The sequence below is a fragment of the Telopea speciosissima genome, chromosome 10 (assembly GCF_018873765.1).
Source record: "Telopea speciosissima isolate NSW1024214 ecotype Mountain lineage chromosome 10, Tspe_v1, whole genome shotgun sequence".
Taxonomy (NCBI): Eukaryota; Viridiplantae; Streptophyta; class Magnoliopsida; order Proteales; family Proteaceae; genus Telopea; species Telopea speciosissima.
Genome location: NC_057925.1, coordinates 52,404,091 through 52,418,030, shown reverse-complemented (window position 1 = coordinate 52,418,030; position 13,940 = coordinate 52,404,091).

The following is a 13,940-nucleotide window of genomic DNA, read 5'->3' as shown; positions in this document are numbered from 1 at the left end:
AGGTCCGATAGAATCTACCCACTAGGGTTTTGTGTTGTGTTGAAGCAGACCTCTAATCGAAGAGGAAAGAAAATTGGAGGTTCTCACCATATGGTGATTGGAAGCCATCTTGAGAAACTTAATCGGTACTACTCGAAAAATTGAAGAAATTTTGTAATTGCTGAAAGTAGAAGAAGGGGGATTTATTCACCCAAAAAAAGAAGAAGGGGGATTTGTTCTGTTCCCAATTGCACTTTCAACCAACCAGAGAAGAAAGAAGTTCTTCCTTGGGAACTGGAGGTTCCCTTTCCAGACCAGCCTGAAGCACAAAAACTGGCACTATAGGCATGAGATAAAGATGCAGACAATTATTACTCTTTCTGGCCTGAGATTCTAGTACTCTTACAGATGCAGGAATTGAATAACATTTGTTCCAGAACGAAATTTTGATATAGCTCAAGAGAAAGAGGCCGATTCAAGAAAATTGAGAGAGGCCATTAGCATTTTTGATCCAGTGCCAAGGTTGTGTCCATATCATAAATTTACCTCCTGCTGCCCAAATGGTCAGAACAACGCAGCATTCATTAACTGATACAAAATAAAAATATAAATCAGTCAGCCCTGAATTGAGTTAAAAACTATGAATGAAAAGCAAAATAAATGAAGAGAAACATATCAATAGCTAGTATCCATGTAAGTAAGATATGATTTGTTGGAAGGCACAAGAACACTAACCTCTGAGAGACAAGCCTCTGCAGTATTTCTCCAACCTATCAGACTAATGAATCAATCACTTTCTCATTTTATTCATTCACTCACAATGGCAAAGGGCTTATTCACTCAAAGGAGGAGGAATTTATTCTCTTTTTTCTGCAGTTAGAGAGTCAGTAATGGTATCCGTGGAAACTCAAAATTAAGAACTTGAGGATGGTCTTTTGTCAAACCTTTTAAAAGACAAAATATGTTAAAACACTTCGCTTCCATCAACCACACCAAATCCAACCAAAGAGTTTATTGCCACATTTAGTTTTACATGATCCACCTCCAAGGGTTATCACAACTAATTTCTTCACTCTGTTCTTTCTTCTCTTTTCTCTTTTTCAAATTTTCTGTTTTTTGACAATCAAGGATAAACCAATAGTCCAAGTTTCATCATAATTACCAAAAACATATAATCTAAAAAGAATTTCTAATGTTGTTCAAAACCAAATGTAAAACTACTCCCAACATTCAACCTTCTAAAGATCATATTCTTTAATTTTCTTTCCTTCTTCATTGAACATTTCTTGAAAATCTCAAGGTACATGAGCAAGTGGTGTGTTTTTCTTGCTTGGTGTAACCCTAGTTGTTCTTCCATTTTGAGCTAAAAGTTCACACTCAATAGGAGTTTTGATGGGTTCGAATCACCATCTATTGGGTGTAACCCCAGCTGTTCTTCCGTTTTGAGTTAAAAGTTCACACTCAATAGGAGTCTTGACGGGTTCGAACCACCATCTATTGGGTGTTACCCCGGTTGCTCTTTCATTTTGAGCGAAAAATTCACCTACCTCCATAAAAAATGGTAAAGAATTACTCACTGAAGAATTCTTGAACATGATAAAATATGCATCATGATGCTCCTAGAACTCAATAAATCTTGGCACGGTCCTTTAATTATTATCCAAAAGATATGTGGGGGTGGGGGTGGGGGTGGGGGTGGGGGTGGGCGGGGAGGAGGGGGGTTGCTGCAGTTTATCCAAAACATCATCTTCTAAGTTAGGGGTGTCAAACGGTCGGTTCAGCTCGGTTTCAGTCGGGCTGAATCGGGTTTCGATCTCGGAATGGTGAGACCAAAACCAAACCGTTAAGAAACTTCAGTTTTCGGTCGGTTTCGGTTTCGGTCCGATGTGGTTTCGGTTTATTTCGGGTTTTCAATATCGGGTTAATACCGGTTTAGATCGATTTGCTTTCGGGTTTGAACCACAGGTGAAATCTTAAATTTATAAGTTGTAGTGAGGAAAGATTCGATAAAAACACTTCAATTCACCTTCCCATGTAAAAAATATATATATATACAACCAAAAATAAGAAAAATGGTTTGATATGTTCGATCAATTCATTGTAATTCAAACAAAGAAGAATAAATTATATGGGGAAGAATAGAAGATAATTAATATTCAAATCAATGGATAAATAGAGTTTGTAGCGAAATCATTGTTACAAATCATATAGATATTTATCATTAATTCTAAAGAGAAGCTAATTAAAATTGAAATCAATGACTAATCACTGAGAAGATAATTAATATTGAAATCACAAAAAGAACCCTACTATCAAATCATTTTGGATAACCAACTAATTTTGTATAGTAACCAAGGAGATCAATGGAAGAAGCATGGTTACAAATCAATTTCCCTTTTTTCTACCTCATGCTCATTGATTTGTAACAATTCCTCTTACAACCAGAAAATTGCTCACTAATATTGAAATCAATGGGTAATCAATCCACCTATTCATAACCTTATATTCTATGTGTTTTTATCGGTTTCATTCGGTTTGGTTTTCGGTTTGTTATCGATCGGTCCGGTGTGGTCCGGTTTTCAATCGGCCTTGCAATACCCCAACCCAAAACCAATCCAATAAGGATCGATTCGATTCGGTCCAGATTTTTTCGGCCGATTTCGGTCGGTTTTAACGGTTCGGGCTAGGTTTTGACACCCTTATTCTAAGTTATGTAATAATAAGGAAAATTTACAAAACACCTCCTGAAAATGGATCGAAACTCAGATCACCCCCTAAAATTTGAAAATACTCAGATCACCCCCTATATTAGAACCCAATACTCAGATTACACCCTACCGTTAGTTAACTGATGAAGTCAAATAATTAAATTTATTTAAAACCCTAAACTACCCTTAACTAGTATATAATTACTATTTTACCCTTTAATCTAAAAACCCCAAAATCTATTTCTTCCTCACACTCTCTTCTTCACATGACTTGCAACTCAATCTCAGGTAGACGAGTGGTCTCGTCTTCTTCCTCGCAATCCAATAATGGCTTGCAGTTGCACCCAAAAACTGGGTCTTGGGGCTGTTGACCTCCACCAGCTCTGTTCGGCCATGGCCATAGCATGGAACCAGCACGGCGAAACTGTTCTCCGTCTCATCGTCACTCAGGAAATCAGGGGCGTGGGCTTCAACCAGCAACCATCCAATCGACCAATGGATACCCCCTCTCTAGCTTCCTCTTTCAAGCTCTACACAGAACGAAAACCAGAGGAGAACGGAGGAGATCCCCTAGCCTCTTCCCTCTCTCGATTTCAAGCTCCAGAGAAAACGAAAACCAAAGGACACCCCTTCCCTCTTCCTTTCTGTTTTTTTTTTTTTTTAAATACCAATTGTCTTAAATCAATTAACCTGCAAGTCATCTTCCCTCTCTCGATTTCTACTCTTTCTTTTTTTTTTTTTTTTTTTTTTTTGTATTAAATCAATTAACCTACAAGTCATCTTCCCTCTCCCGCATTCTACTCTTTTTTTTTTTTTTTTAAAACCAATTGTCTTAAATCAATTAACCTGCAAGTCATCTTCCCTCTCTCGATTTCTACTCTTTTTTTTTTTTTTTTTAAAACCAATTGTCTTAAACCAATATGAACTTCTGCCCAGTATAATCCATAATTCCAAATGGGTTTCCCCAGTGTGAGATCTTATATTTATCTTCCCCCAGATGTGTTCGTCTGAGTAAATTGCATCTTATATCCCTCTCTGTTCCCTGGAACCCTAGGTAAACATAGATGAAATTTGAGCGCCTGGTGGGGTGGGGGTGAGAACTGGGGCGCAAGTCACTATAGCTGTTCTTCTGAGAGTTGCATCGGCCACATCTCTCTCTCTGTCTCATGAAATGGATTTTGTAGTTCGACCCCCTCTCTCGTTTTGCTCTACACAGAACGAAAACCAGAGGAGAACGGAGGAGCCCCGGGCAAGTTGCAGAGAGCAGAGGAGGGGTGGGGGCTACTGGCCGACGAGAGAGAAGAGAGGAGAGAGAGGAAAGGGTTGGGTATTTTAGGTTGAAGATGAAGGAAAAGGTAATAGTGTAAATTTAATTTTAAAGTTTTAGCAGAAGATTAAAATAGTCATTTTATAATAATAATTAACAGCAGACTAACACTGTTAGTGTAGAGGAGATGATCTGAATATTTTCAAATTTCATGGGGTGATCTGAGTTTTGACCCATTTTCAAGGGGTGTTTCATAAATTTTCCTAATAATAATAACCACAATACTAATAGAAGACAACGTAATTGCTCAGTCAAGTTAACTACCAATTACTTTGAACAATTAATAAGCGTTTAAAACACTTATCAAGCAACAATGAAGAATAAATTATTCAAGAGAAGCCTATATGGTTTGATTTTAGATGAATTGCAAGCTGTGCTGCTACCACAGTTACAACATAATGTAAATAAATTATTCAAGATCTAAAAAACTCTCTTTCCTCGGAATTATGACACTCTAAGGCTGCAATGGCTTCATCCATTATCACTGGACTGGCATTTAAAGTCATATTAATTCCACTAACACAACCATAGTCGTTGAAATTGAACCAACTCCAACAAATGACAAATTATATTGATCACCTTTCTAAGAAGTGAAAACTGAAAAGAAAATCTGTGTTTGTTTGATTGCCATGGATGTAAGGGTGTCAATGAGTAACCAGTAATCAAGTATCGAATTCGGATCCGGATCGAATACCCGGTTTCGATTGGATCGAATTTAATATGGTAAGTCCTGGATTTGAAAATGTCTTTATAATTCAGTTCAAATTGGATCCAGATCTACCCATCTATCCGATGGATCTATCCGGATCTGGACCGAATACCCGCCTTAAAAATTAACATAAAACCCTTATATTTGATTAGGTTTAAAAGATTCTAATTGACGTTTTGCGTGGTTAACTGAACCCTTCAATTAAAATATTCTATCAATATTTCTTTTAATTAAGCAAGTCATATATTTTGATCTCAAACTTTTGCTTTGCTTTGTCTCGTGAATATCAGAACCGAACGAGAACCGAATGGCATAACCAAATTTAAATTGAATATAGCAACCAGATGTAATAACCAGATAAGAACCAAATATAAGAAATAGATTGTAATCAGATCCGAACAGAACCATCTAGGAATGGATAGAGTATTCGATTCTAGAACCATTCTGGGACTTGGTCCGGATCTGGATCCCAATGCCACTGGGTGAACCGAACCGAATCCCAACTGAATACCCGGTTCCATACCCAATTGACACCCTTACATGGATGTGGTCTGAAGTTTCTTAAGTCTTTTCTGGTATTAGTATAAAAAAAAATTAGGGAAAATTACTTGTACACCCCTGTAGACTATTGTCCGTTTTCTCAATATACCTAACTTTTCAAATAATTATTTGACACCCCCTGAAACCTGAAGGTGTTAATTTGTTATTAGCGGTTGAATGGAAAAGTCCATTTTACCCTTGTCACCATGTCAATTGAAACGTGTGAAGTACACACTTGCCCTTTCAATGTTTTAACCTTGAAAAACCCTTAAAAACCCAAATCGAGGAGACTGTAGTCGCCGGAGAAGAAGCTTGGCAGTGCTCCATCGCCGGCGATAGGAGACAGTACTCATTATGCTCAAAGGTAAAATCTCAAGAAACAAAATTAGAAGGTTAAAAAGTCCCAAAGTTTACACTAAGATGGACGAATAATAGTAGCTCATAAATCCCAAAAATCCCACTCTATTAGGCCCAAAGCTTCATGGGTTTTGGACTTTAATAAACTAGAAATTGGGTTCTTCTAGTTACTTGAGTTCTTGTTCCTACAAGGATTTCTAAAACTCGACTTCCAGCCACTGGATTTTAAATCTTGTTCCATACATAGCATTCGGTTTCTGTTCTAACATCTCTACCTTTTCAAAATTTGATTTAGATGCTGTATTCTCTTAGTCCTACCGAAATTTTAATTTTAAAAAACACAGTTTCAGATTCTGTTTTCAATTTCTAATTTCTGACTAACCAATAATTATCACCTCTAATTCGCTGCCCGCTCCAATTCCTCTCATAGGGGCAGAAATGACCACCCTATCCCCTGCCAAAGGTGGGGTAGGATGGTCATTTCCCCCCCCCCTTTGAGAGGAATTGGAGCGGGCAACGAATTGGAGGGGATAACAATTCCTAACTAACGGACAGGACCTACTTGAAACAAATGATAAAATGCAAGGGGTGTTCAAGCAAGGTTTTGAAAAATGGGGGATATTAAGAAAACAGGCAATAGTCTAAGGGGTGTACAAGTAATTTTTCCAAAAAAGTAAGATTGTACTTGAAAATTTTCATTCTCTATGGTTTTAACTTGAAAAAAAACAAAAAACAGAGCATGAAGGAAAACGTGTAGATTAGAATGACACTTGTTTCAGCCCTCCATTAGGAGTCCATGCTAATGAGAGCTCCATTTGTCTAGTTGCTACAATTATGTTATATATTTGAGAACACAATGTGTGAAACTTTAGAGTAATGGCCACCTTCGGTGATTCATACTTGACCAAGTACCTGCACAAAACTGAGTCGCCTTACATTCCTATGGAGCAATCTTTAGAGAAAGCAGGCTGTGCAGCACTGGAATTGGACAAAGTAGAAGATGTTTTAGTTGGGAGAACAAATTGGGGGGCTTTTTGGTTGTCTTTGATTCGTGATTGTTGAATAAAGTTATAAAAATTATACTAAACCTATTTTTTAGTACACAATCTATTATGTCTATTGGTTACCAAACGATTTTTGTGTTTTGACAAAAAATGGTTTTCATTAATAATTTTTGTTAAATAGGCAAAAATAAAAAATAAAAATGTTACCAAAGAGAGCCTTAAAATGGTTAAAAAAATGAAATAAAAATTTATGTCCAGATGTATATGATGAACAAAAATGTTATTGAGGATACTTATTAGCAGATCAAAAACTATATTGCATAGAATTAGGGTTTTAACCATCACTGAAATACTCAATCACAACATGATTTTGTTTGCAATAGTTGTTGTAGTGGCAAAACAAGTTGGTGACATGGCTGATGAGTTGGCAGAAAAGATGGACAACAACACTAACCATCACAAGCATTTTCAAGGCTACGTTTGTTTCGGCGTAAAATTTTACCTGGAAAATTTTTCACGGTAAATTTTACATATTAAAAAGTTTTCCAATATTTGTTTCCATAAAAAAACCAAGCATTGAAAAACTTCTATACATGTAAATTTTTAAAAGTCAAAATTTTTTAAGTTAAAATTTTAAAGTAAAATTTTACACCGAAACAAACAGAGCCTCGGAGGGAAAAAGCATAAATAAGGCATTAAGATAGATTTTGTTGCTTACCAATCGTGATATTATTAAAAAAGGTAACAAGCCAAGATTCTTTCCAGGATTGCACTTTGTTTAAAGTTGTAGGGAAAGATTTTTAAAGTTGTTAAGCAAAAATGCTACCAATCGTGGCATTATTAAAAAGGGTAATAAACCAAGTTTCTTTCTGGGGTTTCACTTTGTTTAAAGTTGTAGGCAAAGAACTAAAGTTGTTACCAAAATAAAAAGGTTAAAGAAATAAGGCATTAAGATAGATTTTGTTGCTTACCAATCGTGATATTATTAAAAAAGGTAACAAGCCAAGATTCTTTCCAGGATTGCACTTTGTTTAAAGTTGTAGGGAAAGATTTGTAAAGTTGTTAAGCAAAAATGCTACCAATCGTGGCATTATTAAAAAGGGTAATAAACCAAGTTTCTTTATGGGGTTTCATTTTGTTTAAAGTTGTAGGCAAAGAACTAAAGTTGTTACCAAAATAAAAAGGAGAAAGTTCTTTAACCGGGAGTATGGCTTATGCCAGTACTCCCGTGAGTCTATCTCTCTCTCTTCCGTTTGAAAAGATGCCTCTATCCCTTTGTTTTGAGGAGGAGAGAGATAGATACATGAGAGTGCTGCGTAGGGCACACTCCTAGATAGAAAACTACTTCCCAAAAAATAAATAGGAAAAAATTAGAAAACTTCAGAAAAAGTAAAAAGCATAAATAAGACATTAAGATAGACTTTTTTTTTGGTTGGAAGACATTAAGATAGACTTTACTACTATCCCAGTCGTGACAAAGGGTAACAAGCTGAGATTCTTTCTAGGGTTGCGCTTTGTACGGTTAAAATTGTAGAGAAATAAAGCTTGGGGGAGGGAAAAAGCATAAATAAGGCATTAAGATAGATTTGACTACTATCCTAATACTGGCATTATTAAAAAAGGTTAACAAGCCAAGATTTTTTTCCACGGTTGCGCTTTATACGTTTAAAGTTGTAGGGAAATATTAGAAAACTTGGGGGAGGGAAAAAGCATAAATAAGGCATTAAGCTAGACTTGACTACTATCCTAGTCCTGGCATTATCAAAAAGGTTAACAAGCCAAGATTTTTTTTTCCAGGGTTGCCCTTTGTACGTTTAAAGTTGTAGGAAAAGAATTAAAGTTGTTACCAAAAAAAACAAAGAGGGAAAGAACGAAGTTATGTTCTAATTCAGGATCAAGTTTACACCAGAGAGTTTGATATCTGAATTGAAGTTTGGAAGAGCTTTGCACTAGTGTGTCTAGAACAGGGTTTTAGAAATGGGTATCCGCTATAAGATCGGTCTCCACCGATAACCATTGGATATCGATTTGGATTGCCCCGTATCGGTTTGATCAGATAGATTTACCTCTGATTTTCATTTAAAATACGGGTTTTTTTTTTTTGACCTTTTTAACCTTGATCCGTACCGATCCATTGATACGGGATCGCTCTTGGATTGGGATCGGGGACCATATCGATACGATCGGATGATTCTACCAATCCGCAATTGATTCCTAAAACCATGGTCTAGAAGAGCTTCACGGTGACACATTGAGAAAATGCATGACTGAGAATTTTAAGATGCCCTTTCCTAACATTCCCTCCACCAGGACCATCAGCTATAGTGTTAACTTTTGCGAACGTAGATCTCGTGTGGTATTTTTCGTACTCACTAAAGTGTAGAATTGAGAGTTTACTCCAAAAAAAAAAAAAAAAATGACAGTAAAAAAATTTGTTGAATTGAGAAGTTGTATTATTTTATTCTAAAAAATTCTATATGTTAGAAGTAAAATAAATAATAAATAAAATATATTCAAAAATAATTTGAAAGTGTCTTGTTTGATGTACATATATGAAATGATAAGATTTTTTACTCTTGGAAGAAAAATGTTATACTAAGCCACAAACTCAAGGGATCGAGAATCCCTTGATTGAGGCATTCAGATGGTATTGAGAGAGTACACGAAGGATTGTGGGTATTATTAAATTAACTTTGTCCACTATGAGGAGTACGTACTAATGATCTTCTCCAACGTTAAGTTGGTGCTTCTTCAGCGATTCGACTCCTCTACTTCCGCCTGCCCCTACTACCATGTGCGTCCCACACACAAGCAAGGTGGAATGTACCGCCTTACTTTTGCCTGAGCACCTTGCTCGAACAGGGTTAAGGCGGTATTTTCCTACCACGTTTGCGTGTGGAGGCACATGGTAGTACCGGGCAGGCAGAAGTAGAGGAGTCAGATCTACCTCTCCAGTGCACATCCAATGGTTGGGGAGGCATGAAACACCTAGGCACACATCCTGGTACACATCATGCCTCCCCCAGCCGTTTGGATGTGCGTGGGAGAGGATCTGAATCCAATGGCTGAACCATATTCCATGGGTGAGGAAAACTTTGTCCATAAATTAAATGTTACAATTTCCTTTTTACCAACTTTGAAGCTGATTCAACCAATAAAATAAATAAAAAAAACTTTGAAGCTGATCGCACGGAAGATAGACATGGCCCCATTTGTGGCAATATTGTTCGACACACAGATTACGGACCCAGTGTCTCCAATTAAAGCTGATCGCCGCACATGGCCGCAGGACACACAGATTTCTCAGTATCAGAGAGGTCTATAATTTCTACTACGTGGCATGTTATGATAGGCTGAAGCCTCCTATAAATAAGCCCACTCTTCTTCTCCAAGTTTCCCATCCATCCATCGGAAGAGTGAAGTGTTAAAAATGTCTCTGCTCCCACGCTTTGTGTTGTTGCTCCTCCTCCTCCTAGTGGCAGCTTTCGCCACCATTCCCTCTCAGGCTGATGATCACGGCGGCTCAGCCCATCAGGATGGTGGTGTTGGTAATCACAAACACAAACCGCCCCATTCTGAAAAACCAACAAAAGAACATGATCACCATGAACCACCAAAGAAGAAGCCTCCAACTGAAGAGCCTCCTCACCATAAGCAGGAGGGCGAAATTCCAGGGAAGAAGAAGACACCACCAAAGCACAAGGGTCCTCCCCACCACCAACCTGGCCAGACCCTGCTTGAGGATACCCATGATGAATTAGCCGGAATGCCACGGAAGCTGAACCCAGCTCACAGTCCACCTAAGAAGGGACCACCACACGAGAAAAAGAACCGCACCAGCACCGGGCCTTCTTCACACAATTAAGACTGTACCCTCCCCTGTCCATCATCAATAGAGCCATGCATCTCTCTTTATATAGTGCCGCTGCTAGCTCCTATATGTATAGTATATCTCTTGGAGCAACGACAAATCCTAATACTTAATTATGGGGACTGCTCTTGTCACACCTCATCCCTGAACCACAGGGAATGCAATTGGAGCGTACTAATACGCCTCTAACCACCGTAATCACGATGCGACTCCAAGACTAACTCATTCACAACGACAAATAATAGGTAAAAGGAAATGATTAATATTAATAACATCGAGTTAGCGGAAGGTAGGTGATAGCATATAAAATATTGTCATTCAAATTTACCCCTTCATATCAATGGGTTCTAATCGAATCTATGTATTATCACCGTATAATAAATACACTTATCAAGAAAGGAATAAAAGAATACACCTTTGAATCGGAAAATAGTTTATCAAAGTGTAACAAAAGATGGCCACCACCAAGAATCACTTGCTTCCTCGTGGAACACATCTCACGATAGCACTCCGGTCCATGATCCTCATACTCCGAAGTCCACCACTCTTCATGACCTTCATCAGAGTCTTGAACTCCGTGCCGTCATGCTCGAATGTACACGCATCAACTAAAAATATGTTTCCTCGAGAGTGAGCTCCAATCGAGCCCAATGAGTGGCTAAGCCACACAAGCATACAATAATAATAATGAATGGGGTTGATTGCAAACCATACATGATGGACGGATACCAAGGTGTCCCATACCACCAAGGTAGACCGTACATCACATACAATTTACAATCATGCTACATGAATGAATGATGATGTCTAGTTTTATTGTTATCCACCTAACACACAACTAAGTCGGTATAGTACTATAGCAACACCTTAGGTAGCATCCCCGACATCGGTACCATAAACGGATGGTATACCGCGATGACAAACCCGGTCGCGCTGAAGCCTCGTGCAGGTCTCCACCAAGAGATATACGCAAACCCCGAGTCAAATCCCGTCCCGGCGTTCGGCCCAAAATACGATTGGCGCCGAACTTCCGGGTGGTATACCCGAATAACGGTCGGAACCCACGGATTTGACCGACACCTAACCCCCTCTGGTAAGGGTCATAGTACTCTTGGGTAAACATTTATCCTAGCCAAGCATTCACCTATTGTATGAGTGAGGTACGCATGTGCATAGGCCGAGGCCGAGTCCATAGATACCGAAATACGGTCGGCCGGCTATCCTCTCGCCCCTCTAGCCCATACGTACGTATACAAGTACGAGATGTGAATACCGAAGGCGATCGGTCGGTCACCATCCCGTTTCCACCTAATGCAATGGACAACTCTAATGCAATTTCAAGTACGGCAATCTCAAGCCCAGACCCACCGGCACTTGGATCCCGCTCGAAGCCCTAGATCTACATGCCATGAGTGAGTCCATATTATGGAATCCTCGGGTCCAGCACCAACCGGCACCGAGTCCCATAACTAAATCCAATACCATTCGCACCATAGTACAATAAAATAAATAATATCGCAAGACAAGAATGTAAAGTCCTATCAACATCTAAACATTTATATCGTCCTATATCTTACCAATAATTATATATTATAGCACACATGCATGAATGGCGTTCGCAAGATACGACACACAAACATTCCATAAATTAAGACGTTTGCTTAACTCACTCACCGATTCTCGGTCAATCGTCGATGCGGAGCTCTTCAAATCGGCGTTAGATGCCAAGTACACCGTCCCACGTACTAATACGCCCGAGCCGGGTCACCAACCTAAAGAGAGTGTACAACGTGGGGAGAGATTAGTGCCTTAGGGCTAGAAGAGTTGGGCCCCATAAGTTATCAAACAAGGCTAAAATAGGGGACCGGCACATATAGCAAGGCTATATCATGTGCCTGTCCCTCTCGACTTTCCCACCGCGAGATCTAGGTTCTCGGGGACCGCACTTGCATGGCCTGTCCATGTGCTGTCCCTCTCGGACCTCCCACCGCAGATCTTTCTCGGGACTGCACTTGCATGTGCTGTCCCTCTCGACTTCCCACCGGCAGATCTAGTTTCTCGGGGACCGCACTTGCATGTGTCCACGTGCACGATCTTCTTTGTTGCTCATGCCATTCCGAGAATGGTTTTGCACCCAAGGTCTTGGGCTAAAATGGGGTATTCTTTGGGGTTTTTTTAGGGGTCTTTTTGGCCATGAGAACAACTCCAACCAAGGTGCCATAGCACACACCCAACATGGGTTTGTAAACCCCATGATCGATTAGGTTTTCCTCCATTAAAATACATATGGAAAGAAAACTCATGGGTTTGGGTATTGGGATTTTGAAAGGGTCTTTAATCAATGTTATTTAACACCCTCAAACCCACACATCTACGATCTTCCATGAGGGTTGGTAAAACCCATAAATGGAGGTAAATCCCCAACTTAGGGTTTATAAATGGAGAAGGGTGAATGGGTTTAAGGTAGGGTTAGGTGCTTCATAGTTAAGCATCAAGGATTTGCCATTAATGGCTCTTCTAATTGAGTAGATGGAGCACTCAAGGTGTGCTCAACCGATTCAAACCCTAGGTAATAGAATTAGGGAAGAGAGAGAGAGAGAGAGAAAGAGAGACTCACCAAGGGTTGATGATGATAGCTTGTGCTCCACCATACTTCTCCTTCTCCTTCCTTCTTCCTCTTCTTCTTTCTTCTTCTTTCTTCTTCTTCTTTCTTCTTCTCCTCTTCTTCTTTCTTTTTCTCCTCTCCTCTCCACGATTTAGGATTGTAATGTGAGGTGAATAGTTGTTTTGGGTCTTTAATAACCCATCTAGGCATTAGGTCTTGTTTGGTTAGTCTCAAGTCCTTAGGTCTATTTGCTTAGGAGCTTGTTTGGTTAGGTATAAGCCCAAGGTCTAGTTTAAGTCATTGGGCCATTGGATCCACTTGGGGCCCATGGCCCATGGCCCATGTCCTAAGTTCTAGTTACAATTAGAAAGAGACTAAGCTCCTAAGCCCAAGCCCATTCTAGTTCTTATGCTTATTAATGGTCATGTATAGGCATGAATTACTCGGATAGTGACTTACTCCCAATCATCGCTAAGTGGATAAGGGCGATTCAGGTGCGGGCCCCGCGGATCTCTATCATAAGGGAATTCCAAGAATATGCTTTCGTGGACGATTTTCCCCCTATCTCTCGACGGTGGATCTTTCCTCGAGGACTTCCCCTTTCACTGGTCGACAATCTCGTGTGATGGCTTGAGTATTATGACCCACGGTTCACGAGCGTACTCCACTCCTGGTTCTACACAAAAGGTTCAAACCAGATCGGTGGTCAGATCGCGTTTCAAACCGGGTTTTGGGCACGGATTTAACAGCTCTTGCTCTGGTGTGTTTTAGGTATTAGGGGTTATGCGTGCGTGGTGTGCTTGAGAGTTAGAGATCAAAAGGAAGTGCTACTGTGCTAGG